Source organism: Schistocerca americana, chromosome 1 (assembly GCF_021461395.2).
Source record: "Schistocerca americana isolate TAMUIC-IGC-003095 chromosome 1, iqSchAmer2.1, whole genome shotgun sequence".
NCBI classification, from domain to species: Eukaryota; Metazoa; Arthropoda; class Insecta; order Orthoptera; family Acrididae; genus Schistocerca; species Schistocerca americana.
In genome coordinates, this window is record NC_060119.1 from 416,654,390 (window position 1) to 416,673,620 (window position 19,231).

The 19,231-nt window shown below is 51.7% G+C and overlaps 4 pseudogenes; all 4 read left to right on the forward strand.

The window, feature by feature from the left end:
- Positions 1 to 578: 578 nt before the first annotated feature.
- On the forward strand, positions 579 to 791 carry LOC124554007 (annotated as a pseudogene).
- Positions 792 to 3,999: 3,208 nt separating this feature from the next.
- Positions 4,000 to 4,212, forward strand: LOC124553902 (annotated as a pseudogene).
- A 10,889-nt stretch (positions 4,213 to 15,101) lies between these two features.
- On the forward strand, positions 15,102 to 15,314 carry LOC124553756 (annotated as a pseudogene).
- Positions 15,315 to 18,590: 3,276 nt separating this feature from the next.
- LOC124553774 lies at positions 18,591 to 18,803 on the forward strand (annotated as a pseudogene).
- The last annotated feature ends 428 nt before the right edge of the window (positions 18,804 to 19,231 follow it).

Consider the following 19,231-nt stretch of genomic DNA (forward strand, 5'->3'; position numbering starts at 1 on the left):
TTTCTTAAAGTTGCAATGGTTCATGGTTATCAAAAGGTGTTCCTGGCTGACTAAGGCACCTCGTATAAGAATTGCCTGAGTGTACCCCTGGATCTTTGTCACTCGGACTTTCAAACTACTCTTGACTTACCCATACCCCAGATTTGATATTGGCCTTCTGGGCGTCACTAGAGTAGACTGTTCTATGGTACTGATAATATGGAAATTGGTAACATGGAAATTGTGTGAACGTTGTATGAAAAATTATTGGAAAACACATAATCTATCTTAGAGGATTATTACTTCGTTAATTCTATGGGCTATGGGATTATCTCGCCTGTTTCGTTTTAGTGTGCTACCGTCGCTGTTTTTTTTTTATTTTGCCTTCATTTCTGTCTTTATTTATTTCTTTCTATTTAGTTTTTAACATCATCACTTGCCTCACACCTGCAGAGGGAAGTGTGTTTCTGAGGAGTGTGTCGTCGCCCCCTGAGGCGTGGCAGAGTATGCCTCCGCTTTTATTTTCGGTTTATGGCAATAATTCCTGCTACTAACAACACCCTGCTTTACGTGCTGCGTCGACACTAGAGGATGGCGGCATTTTTGGAGAGGAAAAGGTAGGGCTATAGGGGAGGTAGGAGGGAAAAAAAGTGTAGTATCTGTTCATATCAGCTTAATATCTGATACGTCCTGCATTGCACGACCAGAATATTAAACTCATTTTTGGCTTATGACGGAGTGCTAGGGTCTTGCTCCACCTCTGTCGCCGGTTGGCCCGGCATTGCAGTACCGCCGGGATCGGCCCACCTAAAATTAATTAAAACACAGCCTGAAATGGGTTAACATTCTGCAGTGATCAGATATTCCGCTGGTAGCAAAACCTGTCGTAGTTGTTGATGTGTCCTGTAGTTAGTTGCTTACACACCACGATTTCTTTTAATTAATTTAAGATTATCTTAAGAAAAATTTTTTTTTGCGGTTAGCCGGACCGCACTTGCAGCCGCATTATGCTAGGCTGGTAATTTATGGTGGCATAGGACCGGGAGCCTCGTTAGCGTCTCTTATGGTCCTGTCGCAGATAATTTTAATTAAATTTTCTCGTCGCCGCCGCACGCACGCAGAATACGTGGTACACACGCACACACACATATGCAGTAGGTGGTGGACGATGTAAGCACTCGGCTAGGTGTAGCTCGCGCCAGTATAGCTCGCGCCGGCCTGGCGCTGCTGTGGGGCTGCCTCACGGCTTCTCCACTGGCCTGGCAGCTAGCGGCGTTCAAATGGGAGTCGCAGTTTACTCCTCGACATGGAGGGTGGTACTGGGCTGTTGACGAGTGCTCTCGTATTTTGTCGTTCCCTCCGGCACTTGCTTTTGCGATGTTTTCGACGGTCGCCTGTTGCCATATCGGCCCGCACCACCGTGTGTGACTCCCACATGTGGAGCGTACATGCTGCAAGCATTTAGGCCCTGACACTGCGGTTTTTCATCTCTGGCGGTACTCCGCAAGGATACCGCTCTTCGATTGCGCCATTCCAGCACTAATTGAAGTGCTAGGTTTTCCGGCCTGTTAGGAGACCGCTTCTGCAAAATGTGCGAGGAGATTTTTGCTGGTTGCGAGCTACCAGCCGATTTTGTAGCTGTACGTATTGCCCTTAATCCAAAGGTCACAGACGACTGTCGGGCTAGAGACGTACGTCCCATCACCGTTCTTAACACTGTTTATAAGTTGGTGGCACGAAGTGTGGCTTCACGTCTTAAACAGGTAATGAATAAGGTACTTTGTCCCACTCAATCATGTGGCGTTTCGAATCGAACCACCTTCACCGCTGCTTCTATATACCGTGATGCTGTCTTACTCACCCACCGCCGATGCTCGAACCCCGGCTGCAATTGATCCCTAGATTTCGCCGGTGCCTTCGATAGGGTCTCCCATCCTTACCTGCTGGCCGTTATGTCGCGGATGGGTTTCGGGGAGCACTTCATAAGAGTCATCCGGCACTTCTTGGATGCAGCAAATTCCACAACCATTGTGAACGGCTGCAGATGACGACCAATTGCCATCAGACGATCAGTTCGACAAGGGTGTCCCTTGTCAGTGTATTTTATCGCTTTGGACCCCGTGCTGCGTGACATTGGACGGATGGTCGATGGTGTTCCTTTCCCAGGCTTCACCTTCCGCAGTGCGGCATACGCGGATAGTGTAGGTGTGTTTGTAGCAAACGCCAGGGACATCGATTCAGTTCGCCGAGTCCTCCACGTTTATGAACGAGCATCCGGTGCCATGTTAAAATCCAACAAAATGGTGCTAATCCCACTAGGACCACAATCATTGACCATCGAGCGCCCATGGTTCCGGATTGTAGGGGAACAAAGTATCTTGGGTCTTGAGGTGACTGCCTGTCCGCAGCGCATGTTAACACTCACGTGCAGGCGGATTCTCACGCGCATCAGAGGACTTTGCGTGAGTCACACTGATCGACGACTCGACCTCCATCAACGAATCCAACTGATTAATACTTACATCCTATAACGGGCATGGTATGTAGCACAACTCCTTACGCTACCGAAACAAACCAGCAGAGCCATCTCACAAACAGTATATTGCCTGTTGTGGCGGCATGCACTATTCAAAGTTGATGCACAGACTTGTACACTGCCAAAGGTCGATGGTGGCCTTGGACTCATTGACTTTCCCCGCAAATGTGCGGCAATTCTGGTTCACCGTATCGCCACTTTGCGTGAGATTGACACAGGTGGGACAACAGTGGTGCTTTTCGACCGTTATCGCCCACAATCAGCGCGTGAACCAGTATGTTTGACACATATTACATTCCGGATGACGGCAGTCAAGGTCTATTACCTCAATCAAAGTTACGTCCTAACAGTGGCCACCGACAAGGCATGCACATCGAAGCGCCTTTACTAGGCGCTTCGAGAGCCAGCCCACACCACATAAATTGGAGGACAGACGACCGTCTGTCATCTGGCACCAAGCTTAGGCTAATATCAACCACCCAGCCCTCCCCACAGAAGTTTCAGCGCTATGGTATCGCGTTGTAAACAATTTAATACCCACTAATCATCGCTTGGCGGCCATCCGCCTATGGCCCTCGGCTGCTTGCGGCCGATGTGGTGACGTAGACACCAGAGAGCATCGTCTCTTATGCCCTCACGTCACAGAAGTGTGGGACCTTGCACGTGTGCTATTAGCGCTGATCGGTGGGACTACACTGGACTATGTGCCAATCGACTGGTTCCTTACCCCTGATATTCAGACCAACCCCCGAAAACAACATAACGCAGTGGTGTGGCTCTTGGGCCACACCATTTTCACGATCTATGACCTTTGCCTCACCGATGCTGTCTCTTTCATGGACTACCTTTGGAGCCAGCATCGCCTGGCGGAATGTGACCGGAAATATACCATTACTTTTGCAAGATTTCTTAAAGTTGCAATGGTTCATGGTTATCAAAAGGTGTTCCAGGCTGAGTAAGGCACCTCGTATAAGAATTGCCTGAGTGTACCCCTGGATCTTTGTCACTCGGACTTTCAAACTACTCTTGACTTAACCATACCCCAGGTTTGATATTGGCCTTCTGGGCATCACTAGAGTAGACTGTTCTATGATACTGATAATATGGAAATGGTAACATGGAAATTGTGTGAACGTTGTATGAAAAATTGTTGGAAAATTGGAAAACACATAATCTATCTTAGAGGATTATTACTTCGTTAATTCTATGGGCTATGGGATTATCTCGCCAGTTTCGTTTGAGTGTGCTACCGTCGCTATTTTTTTTTGCCTTCATTTCTGTCTTTATTTATTTCTTTCTATTTAGTTTTTAACATCATCACTTGCCTCACACCTGCAGAGGGAAGTGTGTTTCTGAGGAGTGTGTCGTCGCCCCCTGAGGCATAGCAGAGTATGCCTCCGCTTTTATTTTCGGTTTATGGCAATAAGTCTTGCTGCTAACAACACCCTGCTTTACGTGCTGCGTCGACACTAGAGGATGGCGGCATTTTTGGAGAGGAAAAGGTAGGGCTATAGGGGAGGTAGGAGGGAAAAAAAGTGTAGTATCTGTTCTTATCAGCTTAATATCTGATACGTCCTGCATTGCACAACCAGAATATTAAACTCATTTTTGGCTTATGACGGAGTGCTAGGGGCTTGCTCCACCTCTGTCGCGGGTTGGCCCGGCATTGCAGTACCGTCGGGATCGGCCCACCTAAAATTAATTAAAACACAGCCTGAAATGGGTTAACATTCTGCAGTGATCAGATATTCCGCAGGTAGCAAAACTTGTCGTAGTTGTTAATGTGCCCAGTAGTTAGTTGCTTACACACCACGATTTCTTTTAATTAATTTAAGATTATCTTAAGAATTTTTTTTTTTTTTTTTTTTTTTTTTGCGGTTAGCCGGACCGCACTTGCAGCCGCATTACGCTAGGCTGGTAATTTATGGTGGCACAGGACAGTGCCTTCGGATGCCTCGTTAGCGTCTCTTATGGTCCTATCGCAGATAATTTTAATAATATTTTTTGGAGTTATAACCTTAGCTCCTCGCTAACGTCGTCGTCGCCGCCGCACGCACGCAGAATACGTGGTACACACGCACACACACATATGCAGTAGGCGGTGGACGATGTAAGCACTCGGCTAGGTGTATCTCCCGCCAGTATAGCTCGCGCCGGCCTGGCGCTGCTGTGGGGCGGCCTCACGGCTTCTCCAGTGGCCTGGCAGCTAGCGGCGTTCAAATGGGAGTCGCAGTTTACTCCTCGACATGGAGGGTGGTACTGGGCTGTTGACGAGTGCTCTCGTATTTTGTCGTTCCCTCCGGCACTTGCTTTTGCGATGTTTTCGACGGTCGCCTGTTGCCATATCGGCCCGCACCACCGTGTGTGACTCCCACATGTGGAGCGTACATGCTGCAAGCATTTAGGCCCTGACACTGCGGTTTTTCATCTCTGGCGGTACTCCGCAAGGATACCGCCCTTCGATTACGCCATTCCAGCACTAATTGAAGTGCTAGGTTTTCCGGCCTGTTAGGAGACCGCTTCTGCAAAATGTGCGAGGAGATTTTTGCTGGTTGCGAGCTACCCGCCGATTTTGTAGCTGTACGTATTGCCCTTAATCTAAAGGTCACAGGCGACTGTCGGGCTAGAGACGTACGTCCCATCACCGTTCTTAACACTGTTTATAAGTTGGTGGCACGAAGTGTGGCTTCACGTCTTAAACAGGTAATGAATAAGGTACTTTGTCCCACTCAATCTCCCCCTGCGGGTTCGGGGGTTAGAATAGGCCCGCGGTATTCCTGCCTGCCGAAAGAGGCGACTAAAAGGAGTCTCACATGTTTCGGCCTTATGTGATGGTCCCCTCTCGGGTTTGACCTCCATCTTTCTAAATTATTCCGAAGAGCGTGCCAATTGGGGAAGGGCGCCTTACATGGTGCACTGTATCTGTCGTGCAATTAGACCTTTAGCCGTCTTTCTCGTCGTTGCAATGGTGTCCCGCTCGTTTTCGATCTCTTGGGGGATTACCACGCTGCACTCTGCAGTGTTTCTTTTAACTGGACGACGACCTTGGCCATTTTTGCACCTAAGATCCAGCACCGTAGCCAGTCCATTGTGGTGGGGCCGCCATGTACCCTCTTGGTTGTAGCCCCCTGACAACACAGGGATCGCTCTACTGATGCCTGCGCCGTTTACTCCCCACGTATGCCAAGGAGTAGATGCCCATCGCCCTGGGGCATCGGGACTCCCGGCAATGGCCATCCTGCCAGGTGGCCTTTGCTGTGGCTGGGTGGCGCCCGTGGGGAGGGCCCTTGGTCGGAGTAGGTGGCATCAGGGCGGATGACCCGCAATGAAGCGTGGTACATCATCTATCGCTGGTGGGCCTCCACCAGCAGTCTCTAAGCGATCGAGGTCTAACCTCAACGGGAAGAAATTGGATCAGAGATCGTTTCCCTCCTTAGCTACTCCATGGGAGGAACGTCTTGCTAAAGAAGGCTGTGGAGAATATTCCCCCCAGTACCTCGTGTGCACGCGGGTTGATGGAGAATCTTTCATGTCGACCAAGCCCCAGTTTTTTGTGGAGCATATAGAGGACAAGTTCGCGGAGGTGGAGGGCTTGTCCAAGATGCGCTCTGGTTCTGTGCTCATCAAAACGGCATCCTCTGCCCAGTCACGGAGTTAGCTCAATTGTGACAAGTTGGGGGATGTTTCCGTTAGCATCACGCCGCATAAGAGTCTGAACATGGTCCAGGGTATTATATTCCACCGGGATCTTCTTCTGCAGTCCGACGATGAATTACGCGCCAACCTCGAACGACGAGGTGTTCACTTCGTCCGGTGCGTCCATCGGGGTCCGAGGGATAATCAGGTGGCCACCGGTGCCTTCATCTTGGCCTTTGAGGGTGATGTCTTACCCGAAAAGGTTAAGGTGATGGTTTACCGTTGTGATGTGAAACCATATATCCCTCCTCCGATGCGGTGTTTTAAATGCTGGAAGTTCGGTCACATGTCATCTCGCTGTACTTCCAGCATCACGTGTCGGGATTGCGGACATCCTTCGCATCCTGATACTCCATGTGCTCCGCCTCCCATCTGTGTTAACTGTGGAGAGCACCATTCCCCCTGCTCACCGGACTGTCGGATCTTCCAGAAGGAAAGGAAGATAATGGAATATAAGACCCTGGACCGCCTGACCTACACAGAGGCAAGGCGGAAATATGAGCGGCTACATCCAGTGCCCATGACGACTACCTATGCCGCTGCTGCAACACCAGTTCGCTCTCAGCTCTGCCAGAATTCACCGGCCCCCTTGGTTGCGGGGGGCACTTCACTCCCTGTTGCTCCTGCTCCATCTACTTCAGGAGCAACACCACCCCAACCACCGGGGACATCTGTTCCCCCTTCACAGCCGAAAAAGCGTGTGCCTTCTTCGGCTCCTCTCGCCCGGAAGGGGTCCCTTGGGGCCCTCCCATCGCAGGCTTTGCCCAGTGCCAAAGCGGACACCCGCAAGTTTGTAAAACAACCACCGGTCGCTGGTCGTAGGGCGTCACGGTCGTCTTCAGTCCCTGAGACTGACCCAGTGAGGCCCTCCCAGCCAGACCCACCTAAGGCGCAGCGCGCAATGCAGTCGAAGCAAAAAGCTCCCAAGCATCCTGAAATTGCGGTGGCACCTGTCCCACCGCAACCTTCTCCCTCTGCGTCCTTATCAGCCGTCATCCTTTCCTTTGCATTGCTCTGCAGGAAAGTTGGTTTCCAGCAATGCGAACCCCCGCCTCCGTGGCTATCGGGGTTATTTTAAGAACCGGGCAGCTTATGCAAGGGTGTCTGGTGGCGTCTGCATATATGTCCTGAACTCTCTTCACAGCGAGTTTGTACCTCTACAAACAGCTTTAGAGGCTGTCGCTGTTCGGGTGTGGACGCCCCAGGCCATTACCGTCTGCAATATTTACCTTCCACCTGATGGTGCTGTCACGCAGCATGTTCTGGCTGCTCTGATAGCCCAACTGCCGCCACCTTTTTTGCTGCTGGGCGATTTCAATGCCCACAACCCTCTATGGGGTGGGATTGTTTCAGATGACCGCGGTCGGGCCGTGGAGCATGGGTTGGCTCAGCTCGACCTTAGCCTCTTGAACACCGGTGCTCCCACGCATTTCAGTGTGGCCCATGGCTCGTTCTCGGCCATCGATCTCTCTATTTGCAGCCCTGGACTTGTCCCATCCTTCCACTGGAGAGTGCATCCTGACCTGTGTGGTAGTGACCATTTTCCCATCTATTTGTCACTGCCCCAGTGTCATTCTTCTGGGCGCCTGCCCCGATGGGCTCTCCACAGGGCTGACTGGCCAGCTTTTACTTCCGCTGCGACCATTGAGTCTCCCCCACAGGGTGACATTGGCGAGGTGGTCCGTGCTTTAACCACGTCCATCATTTCAGCGGCCGAGGCTTCCATTCCCCGTTCTTCTGGCCTCCCTCGGAGGAAGGCCGTCCCCTGGTGGTCGCCGGAGATTGCTGAGGCTATTCGCGACCGTAGGCGGGCTCTCCAGCGTCATAGGCGGCACCTGTCTCTGGAGACCCTATGGCCCTCGGTTGGTTGGGGGATTAAAGGGACCAGACTACTATGGTCATCGGTCCCTTTTTCCAAAGACAAAGAACACCCACAGAGAATAAAAACGAGGAACAGAAGAGATCACAGACGATACAGAACAGGAGAGACTGAGACAAAGACAAGACAAAACGAACGAAAACCACATAGAGAATGACGGTGGTTGGCCGACCATAGAAATAAAAAAGGAAAAGCCAACCACTTAGAAACACATTAAAAAATCAGTGTAAAATCATAGGCCAAAGGCCAGAATCAACACAAAACAATAAAATAAAACAGAAACACTCAGATTAAATGATAAAATCCCCCTGCCCGAATAAAACGTAAAACTAAGTCAGCCATAGCGGAGTCGTCTGTTAAAAGGGCAGGGAGCGTATCAGGCAGCGCAAATGTCTGCCTGACCACAGCTAAAAGGGGGCAGGCCAACAGAATGTGGGCCACTGTCAAAGCCACCCCGCAGCGACATACAGGAGGGTCCTCCCTGCGCAGTAAATAACTGTGTAAGCCGGGAGTGGCCAATGCGGAGCCGGCAAAGAACTACCGAGTCCCTGCGAGTGGCTCGCAGGGATGACCGCCACACAGCCGTCGTCTCCTTGACAGCACGGAGTTTATTGGACATTGTCAGTTCGCGCCATTCCTCGTCCCATAGCGCCAAGATTTTGCGGCGGAAGACTGCCCGCAAATCAGTCTCCGGGAGGCCAAGGTCCAGAGATGGCTTGCTGGTGGCCTCTTTCGCCAGGCGGTCAACATGTTCGTTACCCGGGATACTGACATGACCGGGGGTCCACACAAAGACCACAGAGCGGCCGCAACAGGCGAGAGTATGCAGAGACTCGTGGATAGCCATCACCAAACGAGAACGAGGGAAACACTGGTCGAGAGCTCGTAAACCACTCAGGGAATCGCTACAGATAACGAAGGACTCACCTGAGCAGGAGCGGATATACTCTAGGGCACGAAAGATGGCGACCAGTTCAGCAGTGTAAACGCTGCAGCCATCCGGCAAGGAACGTTGTTTGGAACGGTCCCCTAGAGTGAGCGCATACCCGACACGACCAGCAACCATCGAACCGTCAGTGTAGACAATACCAGAGCCCTGATACGTGGCCAGGATAGAATAAAAGCGGCGGCGGAAGGCCTCTGGAGGGACTGAGTCCTTTGGGCCCTGTGCCAGGTCCAGCCGAAGGCAAGGGCGACGAACACACCATGGGGGTGTATGCAAAGTAGCCCGGAAAGTAGGTGGAACAGTAAAAACCTGAAGCCCAGAGAGAAGCTCTTTGACGCGGACCGCTATTGTACAACCAGACCGGGGCCGACGATCTGGCAGATGGACGACCGATCGCGGGAACAGGAGACGATAATTTGGATGCCCGGGCGAGCTTAGAACATGGGCAGCATAAGCGGCCAGCAAACGTTGGCGTCGGAACCGCAGGGGAGGTACACCTGCCTCCACTAGTACGCTGTCCACGGGGCTGGTGCGGAAAGCACCAGTGGCAAGGCGTATCCCGCTGTGGAGAATTGGGTCCAGCACCTGTAACGCAGATGGGGATGCTGAGCCATAAGCCAGGCTCCCATAATCCAGACGGGACTGGATTAACGCCTGGTAGAGCCGCAACAGGGTAAAGCGGTCGGCGCCCCAGCGGGTGTGGCTCAAGCATCTCAGAGCGTTTAGATGCCGCCAACACGTCTGTTTAAGCTGCCCGATATGAGGCAGCCAAGTCAACCGGGCATCGAAAACCACCCCCAAAAACCTGTGGGTCTCCACCACAGCAAGGAGTTCGTCGGCAAGATAAAGCCGCGGCTCAGGATGGACTGTTCGGCGCCGGCAGAAATGCATAACGCGGGTCTTGGCTGCCGAAAACTGAAACCCATGGGCTACAGCCCAAGACTGCGCCTTACAGATAGCGCCCTGTAGCTGACGTTCAACAGCTGCAATGCTGGGAGAGCTGTAATAAAGGCAGAAGTCGTCAGCATACAGGGAAGCGGAGACAGAGTTTCCCACGGCCGCAGCAAGACCGTTAATGGCTATTAAAAACAGACAGACACTTAAAACGGAACCCTGTGGCACACCGTTCTCCTGGACGTGGGAGGAACTATACGAGGCCGCGACTTGCACGCGGAAGGTACGACACGACAGAAAATTGCGGATAAAAATCGGCAGAGGACCCCGAAGACCCCATCCATGGAGCGTAGAAAGAATGTGATGACGCCACGTCGTATCGTACGCCTTCCGCATGTCGAAAAAGACAGCGACCAGGTGCTGACGGCGGGAAAAGGCAGTACGGATGGCCGACTCCAGGCTCACCAGATTGTCGGCGGCGGAGGGCCTTTACGGAACCCACCCTGAGATGGAGCCAGAAGGCCCCTAGACTCCAGTACCCAATGCAAGCGCCGGCTCACCATCCGTTCAAGCAACTTGCAAAGAACGTTGGTGAGGCTAATGGGACGGTAGCTGTCCACCTCCAGAGGGTTCTTTCCAGGCTTCAAAACGGGGATGACAATGCCTTCCCGCCATTGCGACGGAAACTCCCCCTCGACCCAAAGACGGTTGTAAAGATCGAGAAGGCGCCGCTGGCAGTCCACTGAAAGGTGTTTCAGCATCTGACAGTGGATGCCATCTGGCCCAGGAGCGGTATCAGGGCAAGCAGCTAGGGCACTGCGAAATTCCCACTCACTGAATGGAGCATTGTAAGATTCCGGGTGGTTGCTGCGAAACGAAAGGCTCCGACGTTCCAGCCGCTCTTTAATGGAGCGGAAGGCCTGGGGGTAATTCGCAGAAGCGGAACTCATAGCAAAATGCTCTGCTAAGCGATTTGCAATGACGTCGGAGTCGGTACAAACGGCTCCATTCAGTGAGAGCACAGGGACGCTGGCAGGGGTCCGATAGCCGTAGACGCGTCGAATCTTGGCCCAGACCTGCGAGGGAGTGACATGGAGGCCAATCGTGGACACATACCGGTCCCAGCACTCCTTCTTGCCTTGGCGGATAAGGAGGCGGGCCCGCGCACGCAGCCGTTTGAAGGCGATAAGGTGGGCTAAGGAGGGATGTCGCTTGTGACGCTGGAGCGCCCGCCGGCGATCTTTAATCGCTTCAGCGATCTCAGGCGACCACCAAGGCACAGCCTTCCGCCGAGGGGACCCACAGGAATGGGGAATGGCAGATTCGGCGGCAGTAACGATGCCGGTGGTGACCGATTGAACCACCGCATCAATGTCATCGGTAGAGAGAGGCTCAAAAGCGGCAGTGGAGGAGAACAAGTCCCAGTCAGCCTTATTCAGAGCCCATCTGCTAGGGCGCCCAGAACAGTGGCGCTGTGGTAGTGACAAAAAGATCGGAAAGTGGTCACTACCACACAGGTCGTCATGCACACTCCATTGGACAGACGGTAAGAGGCTATGGCTACAGATGGAAAGGTCAATGGCGGAGTAGGTGCCATGCGCCACACTGAAGTGTGTGAAGGCACCATCATTTAACAGCGAGAGATCGAGCTGCGACAATAAATGCTCAACGATGGCGCCTCGACCTGTTGCCACTGACCCACCCCACAGAGGGTTATGGGCGTTGAAGTCGCCCAATAGCAAGAAAGGTGGCGGCAATTGGACGACCAGTGCAGCCAGGACAAGCTGCGAGACATCACCATCCGGTGGGATGTAAAGACTGCAGACTTTAACAGCCTGTGGCGTCCACACGCGTACAGCGACAGCCTCTAAAGGCGTCTGGAGAGGGACAGACTCGCTGTGCAGAGTGTGAAGGACATATATGCAGACGCCACCAGACACCCTTTCATAAGCTGCTCGGTTCTTATAATAACCCCGATAGCCACGGAGGGCGGGGGTTCGCATTGCTGGAAACCAAGTTTCCTGGAGAGCAATGCAGAAGAAAGGGTGAAGGCTGATAAGTTGGCGGAGCTCAGCGAGATGGTGGAAGAAACCGCTGCAGTTCCACTGGAGGATGGTATTGTCCATGGCTGAGAAAGGCGTGACGGGACGGGGAAGGCAGATTACGCCGCTGGGTCACCTGCTGCCTCCGATTGAGCACCTGTGCTAGTGTTATCCATGGCGTCTGAGGGACCGGCGAGTTCTAGGTCCTCAGCGGACGCCAGGATCTCCACCTCGTCCTCAGACGCAGAGCTGTAAGGTGGCGGTGGGGTGGCTGCCACCGCGAGTTCCTTGGGCTTAGAGCTCTTCTTCTTTGATTTCTCACGCTGCTCCTTGGGTTTAACTGGCTGGGAGGGCTTCACCGATTCAGTCTCCGGGACTGAGGAGGATCGTGAAGCCCGTCGACCAGCTGATTGCGGGCACTTACGCCACTGGCGGTCGTCAGCCTTCCCACTGGTGGAAACCTGGGAAGGGAGGGACCCGAGGGACCCCTTGCGAGCGTGAGAAGCCAAAGAAGTTGGACACTTCTCCGGCTTAGAAGCAGGGACGGACGTCCCTGATGGGGGGGATGGTGTTGCCCCTGAGGTAGGTGGCGCAGGAGCAACCCGGTGGGTAGAGCCCCCCACTGGCAAGGGGGCAGGAGGAGTCTTACTGGTTATCGAGCTGGCTGGAAGTCGTGAAACTGATGGGGCGAGCACAGGTGTTGTAGCGGCGGCGTAGGATGACGTCATTCGCACGGGATGTAATCGGTCGTATTTCCGCTTGGCCTCAGTATAAGTCAGTCGGTCCAGGGTCTTATATTCCATGATTTTGCGTTCTTTCTGGAAGATTCTGCAGTCTGGCGAGCAAGGTGAATGGTGCTCCCCGCAGTTGACACAGATGAGAGGCGGGGCACATGGAGTATCGGGATGAGACGGGCGTCCGCAATCTCGACATGTGAGGCTGGAAGTGCAGCGGGAAGACATATGGCCAAACTTCCAGCACTTGAAGCACCGCATCGGGGGAGGAATATAGGGCCTGACGTCACATCGGTAGACCATCACCTTGACCTTTTCCGGTAACGTATCACCCTCGAAGGCCAAGATGAAGGCACCGGTAGCTATCTGATTTTCCTTCGGACCCCGATGAACGCGCCGGACGAAATGTACACCTCTGCGCTCTAAGTTGGCGCGCAGCTCGTCATCAGACTGCAAAAGAAGGTCCTTATGGTAAATAACTCCCTGGACCATATTTAAACTCTTATGCGGTGTGATCGTAACAGCAACATCCCCCAACTTATCACAAGCAAGTAACCGTCGTGACTGGGCAGAGGATGCTGTTTGGATCAGGACCGATCCAGAGCGCATTTTTGACAAGCCCTCCACCTCCCCAAACTTGTCCTCTAAATGCTCGACGAAGAACTGAGGCTTTGTTGAGAGAAAAGACTCCCCATCAGCTCTCGTACAAACTAAGAATCGGGGCGAATAAGTGCTACTGCCATCCTGAGATTTACGTTCCTCCCACGGCTTGGCCAGAGAGGGGAACGTTTTCGGATTGTACTTTTCAGCATTAAATTGAGCCCGAGAACGCTTAGAGACTGCTGGCGGCTGGCCGCCAGCGAGAGATGATGTACCACGCTTCATTGCGGGTCATCCGCCCTGATGCCACCTACTCCGACCAAGGGCCCTCCCCACGGGCGCCACCCAGCCGCAGCAATAGCCACCTGGCAGGACGGCCATTGCCGGGAGTCCTGATGCCCCAAGGAGATGGGCATCTACTCCTTGGCATACGTGGGGAGTTAACGGCGCAGGCATCAGTAGAGCGATCCCTGTGTTGTCAGGGGGCTACAACCAAGAGGGTACATGGCCACCCCACCACAACGGACTGGCTACCGTGCTGGATCTTAGGTGCAAAAATGGCCAAGGTCGTCGTCACAGTTAAAAGAAACACTGCAGAGTGCAGCGTGGTAATCGCCCAAGAGATCGAAAACGAGCGGGACACCATTGCAACGACGAGAAAGACGGCTATAGGTCTAATTGCACGAAGGATACAGTGCACCATGTAAGGTGCCCTTCCCCAATTGGCTCGCTCTTCGGAATAATTTAGATAGATGGAGGTCAAACCCGAGAGGGGACCATCACATAAGGCCGAAACGCTTGAGACTCCTTTTAGTCGCCTCTTACGACAGGCAGGAATACCGCGGGCCTATTCTAACCCCCGAACCCGCAGGGGGGTATGGCCCTCGGCTGCTTGCGGCCGATGTGGTGACGTAGACACCAGAGAGCATCGTCTCTTATGCCCTCACGTCACAGAAGTGTGGGACCTTGCACGTGTGCTATTAGCGCTGATCGGTGGGACTACACTGGACTATGTGCCAATCGACCGGTTCCTTACCCCTGATATTCAGACCAACCCCCGAAAACGACATAACGCAGTGGTGTGGCTCTTGGGCTACACCATTTTCACGATCTATGACCTTTGCCTCACCGATGCTGTCTCTTTCATGGACTACCTTTGGAGCCAGCATCGCCAGGCGGAATGTGACCGGAAATATACCATTACTTTTGCAAGATTTCTTAAAGTTGCAATGGTTCATGGTTATCAAAAGGTGTTCCAGGCCGAGTAAGGCACCTCGTATAAGAATTGCCTGAGTGTACCCCTGGATCTTCGTCACTCGGACTTTCAAACTACTCTTGACTTAACCATACCCCAGGTTTGATATTGGCCTTCTGGGCATCACTAGAGTAGACTGTTCTATGATACTGATAACATGGAAATTGGTAACATGGAAATTGTGTGAATGTTGTATGAAAAATTATTGGAAAATTGGAAAACACATAATCTATCTTAGAGGATTATTACTTCGTTAATTCTATGGGCTATGGGATTATCTCGCCAGTTTCGTTTGAGTGTGCTACCGTCGCTGTTTTTTTTTTGCCTTCATTTCTGTCTTTATTTATTTCTTTCTATTTAGTTTTTAACATCATCACTTGCCTCACACCTGCAGAGGGAAGTGTGTTTCTGAGGAGTGTGTCGTCGCCCCCTGAGGCATAGCAGAGTATGCCTCCGCATTTATTTTCGGTTTATGGCAATAAGTCTTGCTGCTAACAACACCCTGCTTTACGTGCTGCGTCGACACTAGAGGATGGCGGCATTTTTGGAGAGGAAAAGGTAGTGCTATAGGGGAGGTAGGAGGGAAAAAAAGTGTAGTATCTGTTCTTATCAGCTTAATATCTGATACGTCCTGCATTGCACGACCAGAATATTAAACTCATTTTTGGCTTATGACGGAGTGCTAGGGGCTTGCTCCACCTCTGTCGCGGGTTGGCCCGGCATTGCAGTACCGTCGGGATCGGCCCACCTAATATTAATTAAAACACAGCCTGAAATGGGTTAACATTCTGCAGTGATCAGATATTCCGCTGGTAGCAAAACTTGTCGTAGTTGTTGATGTGCCCAGTAGTTAGTTGCTTACACACCACGATTTCTTTTAATTAATTTAAGATTATCTTAAGAATTTTTTTTTTTTTTTTTTTGCGGTTAGCCGGACCGCACTTGCAGCCGCATTACGCTAGGCTGGTAATTTATGGTGGCACAGGACAGTGCCTTCGGATGCCTCGTTAGCGTCTCTTATGGTCCTATCGCAGATAATTTTAATAATATTTTTTGGAGTTATAACCTTAGCTCCTCGCGAACGTCGTCGTCGTCGTCGTCGCCGTCGCCGCCGCACGCACGCAGAATACGTGGTACACACGCACACACACATATGCAGTAGGCGGTGGACGATGTAAGCACTCGGCTAGGTGTATCTCGCGCCAGTATAGCTCGCGCCGGCCTGGCGCTGCTGTGGGGCGGCCTCACGGCTTCTCCACTGGCCTGGCAGCTAGCGGCGTTCAAATGGGAGTCGCAGTTTACTCCTCGACATGGAGGGTGGTACTGGGCTGTTGACGAGTGCTCTCGTATTTTGTCGTTCCCTCCGGCACTTGCTTTTGCGATGTTTTCGACGGTCGCCTGTTGCCATATCGGCCCGCACCACCGTGTGTGACCCCCACATGTGGAGCGTACATGCTGCAAGCATTTAGGCCCTGACACTGCGGTTTTTCATCTCTGGCGGTACTCCGCAAGGATACCGCCCTTCGATTGTGCCATTCCAGCACTAATTGAAGTGCTAGGTTTTCCGGCCTGTTAGGAGACCACTTCTGCAAAATGTGCGAGGAGATTTTTGCTGGTTGCGAGCTACCCGCCGATTTTGTAGCTGTACGTATTGCCCTTAATCCAAAGGTCACAGGCGACTGTCGGGCTAGAGACGTACGTCCCATCACCGTTCTTAACACTGTTTATAAGTTGGTGGCACGAAGTGTGGCTTCACGTCTTAAACAGGTAATGAATAAGGTACTTTGTCCCACTCAATCATGTGGCGTTTCGAATCGAACCACCTTCACCGCTGCTTCTATATACCGTGATGCTGTCTTACTCACCCACCGCCGATGCTCGAACCCCGGCTGCAATTGATCCCTAGATTTCGCCGGTGCCTTCGATAGGGTGTCCCATCCTTACCTGCTGGCCGTTATGTCGCGGATGGGTTTCGGGGAGCACTTCATAAGAGTCATCCGGCACTTCTTGGATGGAGCCAATTCCACAATCATTGTGAACGGCTGCAGATCACGACCAATTCCCATCAGATGATCAGTTCGACAAGGGTGTCCCTTGTCAGTGTATTTTATCGCTTTGGACCCCGTGCTGCGTGACATCGGACGGATGGTCGATGGTGTTCCTTTCCCAGGCGTCACCTTCCGCAGTGCGGCATACGCGGATGGTGTAGGTGTGTTTGTAGCAAACGCCAGGGACATCGATTCAGTTCGCCGAGTCCTCCACGTTTATGAACGAGCATCCGGTGCCATTTTAAAATCCAACAAAATGGTGCTAATCCCACTAGGACCACGATCATTGACCATCGAGCGCCCATGGTTCCGGATTGTAGGGGATCAACGTATCTTGGGTCTTGAGGTGACTGCCTGTCCGCAGCGCATGTTAACACTCACGTGCAGGCGGATTCTCACGCGCATCAGAGGACTTTGCGTGAGTCACACTGATCGACGACTCGACCTCCATCAACGAATCCAACTGATTAATACTTACATCCTATAACGGGCATGGTATGTAGCACAACTCCTTACGCTACCGAAACAAACCAGCAGAGCCATCTCACAAACAGTATATTGCCTGTTGTGGCGGCATGCACTATTCAAAGTTGATGCACAGACTTGTACACTGCCAAAGGTCGATGGTGGCCTTGGACTCATTGACTTTCCCCGCAAATGTGCGGCAATCCTGATTCACCGTATCGCCACTTTGCGTGAGATTGACCCAGGTGGGACAACAGCGGTGCTTTTCGACCGTTATCGCCCACAATCGGCGCGTGAACCAGTATGTTTGACACATATTACATTCCGGATGACGGCAGTCAAGGTCTATTACCTCAATCAAAGTTACGTCCTAACAGTGGCCACCGACAAAGCACGCACATCGAAGCGCCTTTACTAGGCGCTTCGAGAGCCAGCCCACACCACATAAATTGGAGGACAGACGACCGTCGGTCATCTGGCACCAAGCTTGGGCTAATATCAACCACACAGCCCTCCCCACAGAAGTTTCAGCGCTATGGTATCGCGTTGTAAACAATTTAATACCCACTAATCATCGCTTGGCGGCCATCCGCCTATGGCCCTCGGCTGCTTGCGGCCGATGTGGTGACGTAGACACCAGAGAGCATCGTCTCTTATGCCCTCACGTCACAGAAGTGTGGGACCTTGCACGTGTGCTATTAGCGCTGATCGGTGGGACTACACTGGACTATGTGCCAATCGACTGGTTCCTTACCCCTGATATTCAGACCAACCCCCGAAAACGACATAACGCAGTGGTGTGGCTCTTGGGCCACACCATTTTCACGATCTATGACCTTTGCCTCACCGATGCTGTCTCTTTCATGGACTACCTTTGGAGCCAGCATCGCCAGGCGGAATGTGACCGGAAATATACCATTACTTTTGCAAGATTTCTTAAAGTTGCAATGGTTCATGGTTATCAAAAGGTGTTCCAGGCCGAGTAAGGCACCTCGTATAAGAATTGCCTGAGTGTACCCCTGGATCTTTGTCACTCGGACTTTCAAACTACTCTTGACTTAACCATACCCCAGGTTTGATATTGGCCTTCTGGGCATCACTAGAGTAGACTGTTCTATGATACTGATAATATGGAAATTGGTAACATGGAAATTGTGTGAACGTTGTATGAAAAATTATTGGAAAATTGGAAAACACATAATCTATCTTAGAGGAATATTACTTCGTTAATTCTTTGGGCTATGGGATTATCTCGCCAGTTTCGTTTGAGTGTGCTACCGTCGCTGTCTTTTTTTTTTTGCCTTCATTTCTGTCCTTATTTATTTCTTTCAATTTAGTTTTTAACATCATCACTTGCCTCACACCTGCAGAGGGAAGTGTGTTTCTGAGGAGTGTGTCGTCGCCCCCTGAGGCATAGCAGAGTATGCCTCTGCTTTTATTTTCGGTTTATGGCAATAAGTGTTGCTGCTAACAACACCCTGCTTTACGTGCTGCGCCGACACTAGAGGATGGCGGCATTTTTGGAGAGGAAAAGGTAGGGCTATAGGGGAGGTAGGAGGGAAAAAAAGTGTAGTATCTGTTCTTATCAGCTTAATATCTGATACGTCCTGCATTGCACGACCAGAATATTAAACTCATTTTTGGCTTATGACGGAGTGCTAGGGGCTTGCTCCACCTCTGTCGCGGGTTGGCTCGGCATTGCAGTACCGTCGGGATCGGCCCACCTAATATTAATTAAAACACAGTCTGAAATGGGTTAACATTCTGCAGTGATCAGATATTCCGCTGGTAGCAAAACTTGTCGTAGTTGTTGATGTGCCCAGTAGTTAGTTGCTTACACACCACGATTTCTTTTAATTAATTTAAGATTATCTTAAGAATTTTTTTTTTTTTTTTTTTTTTTTTTTTTTTTTTTTTGCGGTTAGCCGGACCGCACTTGCAGCCGCATTACGCTAGGCTGGTAATTTATGGTGGCACAGGACAGTGCCTTCGGATGCCTCGTTAGCGTCTCTTATGGTCCTATCGCAGATAATTTTAATAATATTTTTTGGAGTTATAACCTTAGCTCCTCGCGAACGTTGTCGTCGTCGTCGTCGTCGCCGCCGCACGCACGCAGAATACGTGGTACACACGCACACACACATATGCAGCAGGCGG